Below are 5408 nucleotides of genomic sequence, written 5' to 3'. Positions count from 1 at the left end.
GCTCTTTGTGGGCAAGGACCTGGGCTGTGGCAGAGAAGGAGGCTGATGTGGTCCAACCTAGGAGCTTAGGTCGCAATCTCCCAGAGACGTGGGGCCCGGGTCCATCACGTGTGGGTGTGATGGACGTCATTCTGGCCCCCACCAGGACGCTGCACAGGTGATGTCGAGGCCCTTGGAAGTGAAAAAGCCAGGTTGCTGTCTCCCCAACTTCTTGCAGCCACGCTGCAATGCGGAGACTGCCATCCCCCCCTGCAGATGGAGAACATCTGCTCAGGGGACAGGAGCTGACGGTGCCCCTCCCGGTGGAGCAGCATCGCAGGGCTGGGGAGGACGCCTGGCCTGTGTCACAGGAGCCCTGCTGCGGTGGTTTCTCCTCCAGGACACTGCCCATCCTCTCTGCATGCGACAGACCAGAGATCGCAGCATCTCGCTGTCTTTGTATTAATAAAAGGCGGATTCTGAGCTTGGTGTGAGGAGGAGGCGTGCAGTCCAGTCCTGTACAAGCCTTTCTGCCCTCGCTGTCAGCCCCAGCCTTGGGCCCTGGGAGCGCAGGGTCGCCAGTGACAGCTCAGAGCCCCTCATGGTCCCTCCTCCAGCTGCCCCCAGATGCCTGGCATTCTGCCGTCCCTCTCGCTCACTGGGAAAAGGCCACAGTGAAGATAGTAACACTCGTTCACCACGTAATATCTGAGTGAACCCACCTTCAGCCTGAGCAGAGCTACAGGGAAACTGGAGCAAGAAGGCCTGGCCTTGCCTGCCCTCGAAGAGCTGATAGAAGAGAGGGTGCGCTGACACACCCTGGTGATGGCTCCACTGAACTGGGTTCTGAGACGGGGAGCTTGGGCCGTGTCGTTCCTGAAGGGTGCCAGGGAGGGAGAGAGCCGTTTGGGAAGAGTGATCGTTGGTCAGGCAGGAGAGGGTTCATCGTGCCTGGGAAACAGTCTCTCTGGGGTGGGATGTGCGGGTCAGATGAACTTGGCAGGTGAGAATGGCCTGCTTGTCAAGATCCCTAGCTTAGGTTTGTTCTAGAAGCAATGGGGAAAAAAAAAACAAAACTGAAGGCCTTTAAGCTGTGACGCTGGCATAAGATGCGCGGTTGAAAGGCCTCTCTGGCCTTGGGGAGGGGATAAGCTCAAGGGAATAAAACTGGAGTTGGGAGGGGGTGGCGAGGAGGTGGTCACCATGGTCTGGATGGGGCCCGGGCTGGCCTTGCCCAGGGTGGAGGCAGCGGGCTGAAGACAAGTGGATGGATTCTTTAAACATTTCAGAGGTCGATGTGATGTAGTGAGGGGCTGATGCGGGCATGAGGGAGAAGGAGGAGACCCAGGTTTCTGAACTGGGCAACTAAATGGATGGGAGCGGATGGGATTGGGAGTTTCAGGTGAAGAACGAGGACAATGAAAACATGAACTGGAATCTCGGCAAGCAGCCCTGGGCCCCCAGGGCAAGAGGCACGTTCGTGTGTTCCGTCCTGCCCCCACGGGTTTCCTTCTTTTTCCTCTGAATCCAGGCTTCATTTTGTCCCTTTGGGTACTGCCTTCTGGCCTAGTTAAGACAGTCCTCAGGAGTCTCATAAATGCCCTTTTGTTTTTGAAAACATCTGGTCCTTTTTGTGAGTGGAATTTAGGAAAAGCAGTTACTGGTGAGTCCCCGCCTCCGTGGGTGGGTAGGATTTATGCAAACCTGATTTGGAAGAGATTGGGCTGGATGGCATTTGCTGGTTTGGGGGCCAAGAGTATGTGAGCCTCATCCAGCCAACCTCTTCCTCATCAACCCAACAAGATTCTCAAGGAAGTTATCATCACAGACTGAATGAAATCACCGAGTCAGCTGCTCTTGACCCACAGAATGGCAACTTCATGGGGCTCAACCCACAGAAGCAGGGAGGCCCTGCAGGTCTCTCTCATAAGTGTGGATACAGACAAACATACAGGCCCCACTGAGGCCAGGCTGCCTCCCCCCTAAGCCCCTGGAGCCTCATCTCTCTCTCTATCCAAATAAGTTTGCAAAGAGAGGGGTCTGGTCATGTGGCAGTTAACACCTTAACCTAACTCTGATAAGCTGGGGCCTGTGAGCAACATTTTTTTGTGTGTGTGGGAAGGAGGAAAGAAAGCTAAGGGGGAGGGCCAAGAAATCCTTCCCCTTAGAACCACCCAATCCTGTGCTCACTTCAGTAGCACATATACTAGAATCACCCAATCATGCCAGTTGACGGGGACGTCCATTGTGGCAACTCATGGAATGCCTGCATCATAGATACTGAAAGAATCTTAATTTAGAATGAGGTTCCCTGATTGATTGGTCACACACACACACAAAATACCACTGGGTGAGACCTTGATGACCAACCACCTCTGGTGTAGAAGGTCCTCTGCAGGTTAGCTCTACCTGCTTGAGTTTGTTTCATCCATTAAGAAGCAGCTGCCAAGATGAGATTCAATGTGCAGGGCATTTTTTGTGGGGGAAATGAGTGTGAAGAATCAAGGAAGGAGATTGAAAAAAATGAAGGCAGGTGGACCCCTCAGCTCTCTTGCAGATTTGACACCTGTAAAGAAAAATATGGGGGTGGGAGGCTTGGATGACGGGTACCAGCACAGTGGTACCAGCAGAGCCTCTGTGGGGTCCTTCAGTCAGTGGTGGTCCCTGCGGCAGGAGCAGCACGTGTTAGGGCCACCATTTCATGTACCTGGAAAGGTCTCACTGATTGTCACAGCATATAAATCACTGGGTTAGACAGAAGTAATTCAATAAGGCGAAAAGCACTGCTGCTATTTAGTATGGAAAGGGAGTAAGCTTATGTGCACTGCGTGAAAACTTATTCTTTTGATGTGAGTTTGACGCCCTGCATAAACCTTCTTCTGTGTTTCCCACGATCCACACAAGCTGTAGCTTCTCCAAGCTCTTCCAGCCTGGCAGACTGACTCCTGTCTTTGTCTCGTCCCCTGTTGACTGCAGGAAAACCATTAAGGAAGGAGATGGGACAAACGATATGTCCCGCAGTGGGCGGTTAAGCATGCAAGTGGACAAGGGCATGTAGTTAGACCTGGATTCAAATACTGACCCTGCCCTTCCCTCTCCCAGCTGTCCATGCTTGGACACTCTCTAAACCGTCCACATTGGAAAAAGACAACGTTTCTGGTACTCACCTTGCCAGGTGGCCATGAGAATCATGTGATATCACCTGTAAACACTGCCTAGCAATGTGCCTGGCATGTCGTGGGCTCTGTGTAAAAAACCAGCCTCTCCTACCCTATTTCCCTTTCCTCTGTGTCCCACCCTCTCCAATACAGATGAAATACAGTAAATTGAGTGATGTTTATGATTTATGGCTAGTAAAATAGCAATTAAACATGTAGGCTGATGTGGTTAAATTTGACACCACAAATCATGTTTGAATACCTCTGGACACGTGAGTGTGCTCTTGTTCTGTTCTTGATTAGTTGCTAAATCGTGTCTGACTCTTTTGTGGCTCCAAGGACTCCTCTGTCCACGGGATTTCCCAGGCAAGAATAGTGGAGTGATTGCCATTTCCCTCTCCAGGGGATCTTTCGACTCAGGGATCAAACCTGCATCGCCTGCTTGGCAGGCAGATTCTTTACCCTCCGAGTGTAGTCTCGGCTGGACGCTAAGTCACTTTCAGCACCAGGGACAGCCACTTGGGCACTGAGGGACATTGTGGGTCCTGGGGGCAGGGCTGAATGAAATTCTCTCAGCACTTTTTTTGTCTCTTTCTTGGGGTCACTCCACAATATCTTGCCTCCATCTCTTACATCATCAAACTTCTCCATTCTACTGAATCATAAAATTTTGTGATAAATATCTTTCATATGTATGAAATGTGCGTGTGTGTAAAAGACATATAAATATCTTTCCCATGTGTGTGCATGTGTACACATGGACGTTGTCCCTACATTTTTATGAGCCGTGTCCTTTTCTCTACTTGCATTTATAGTATGTGCCCTTCAGCAAATTGTCTCTGCTTGTTTCCTCTTCTTCTCCCTTATATCTGTAATCCCTGCAGAGTTTGTTCTCACCATCTAACTAAACAGCGCTTGTAGCGTCTTCATGATGCTAAACCCAGTGGTCATCTTGGCTCTCACTTCACTCAGCCTGCTGCTAGTGCTTAAGGTGCTCCTTCTTCGGCAGCTCCCTGTCCACTTCACTTCCAAGAAGCCACACAGCCTCAGTCTCCTCCGACCTCACTGGGCAGTCTTTCTCAGTGTCCTTCGCTGGTCTTCCCAGCAAAATTCTACACAGTCTGAAATTCCCACCTCTACCCACAGTGTCTCCATACCACACCCCATCACCTTCCCACTTCCCACTCCTCTCCCATCACACTTCCACCTCATTTTCTTTTCCCTGTTTCCCCTCTATCTGAATGCCCTTCCCCTGGTACAGCCATGAGTCCCTCTTTGTCTTCAAAGACATCATTCAAAAGCCACCTGGTCAGATGCCTTGTTTGGCCGCCATGCATAAAATAGCACCGTCCACAACCATTCTCTCTGTCTTTAGCACCTGTCACCACTTGACAGGTCTGCAGGCGTGCTCAGTCGCTTCAGTCCTGTCTGACTCTTTGTGACCCCATGGGCCACAGCCTGCCAGGCTCCTCTGTCCATGGGATTCTCCAGGCAAGGACACTGGAGTGGGTTGCCATGCCGTCCTCCAGGGGATCTTCCCAACAGGGATTAAACCCGTGTCTCCTGTATTGCAGGCTGATTCTTTACCGCTGAGCCACTGGGGAAGCCCCATCACTCGACGCATTCCTTATTAATTGTCTGCTTTCCTCACTGGAGTGCATGCTCCATGAGGGCAAAGTGTCTGTCGTATTTCACTACCCCATGCTCAGCATTCGAAATAGCAGAGGGGCCCTGACAGCTGCTGATGGAAAGAAAGAAAGGGAAGAAAGCAAGGAGGGAAGGAGGGGGAAGAGAAAGAAAGAGGAAAGAAGAAGGAAGTGGGGAGAAAGAGAGAAGGGAGGGAGGGAAAGAGTGTGGGGGAGTGGGAGGAAGGAAGGAAAAAGGAATGAATTTTGGTACAGGGCATCTCCGGTATTGGCTGACAACCCTGGACATCAGGGGCCAGCCTTGACTCGTTTTTCGCATTCTCCCAGGACTTGCCATGTGTACAGGTGGTACACACTCAGGAAATGGTCACCCCGGGAGTGGATCACTGAACAAACAACTGCCTTGCTCAAGCGGGTGGGGAGAGCAATAGCCTAGGTTCCTCCTGAAAGCAAGCAGGTCAGAGAGCACAGCCCAGGGTGACGAACACGTCATGGTTCCAAGTTCCAGTAGAAAAGCACTCACATCTCAGGGACCCTGCGCCTCCTGTTGCCTCCTCCTGGCCGGGACGAGCCTCTGGGGGTGCCTGAGTCTGGGCCTTGAGTCACAGGTGTGGTGCTTGGAGGA

The 5408-nt window shown here is 51.6% G+C and overlaps 1 long non-coding RNA gene across 1 annotated transcript; it reads left to right on the top strand.

The window, feature by feature from the left end:
* The first annotated feature begins 1136 nt into the window (after positions 1 to 1136).
* Positions 1137 to 3305, top strand: LOC112449568 (uncharacterized). Its single transcript, XR_003038155.2, has 2 exons — positions 1137 to 2377; positions 2956 to 3305. It is a non-coding gene; the product is annotated as an uncharacterized lncRNA (long non-coding RNA).
* Positions 3306 to 5408: the final 2103 nt, after the last annotated feature.

Source organism: Bos taurus, chromosome 14 (genome assembly GCF_002263795.3).
Source record: "Bos taurus isolate L1 Dominette 01449 registration number 42190680 breed Hereford chromosome 14, ARS-UCD2.0, whole genome shotgun sequence".
Taxonomy (NCBI): domain Eukaryota; kingdom Metazoa; phylum Chordata; class Mammalia; order Artiodactyla; family Bovidae; genus Bos; species Bos taurus.
This window is presented reverse-complemented; position numbering and strand designations above follow the sequence as displayed.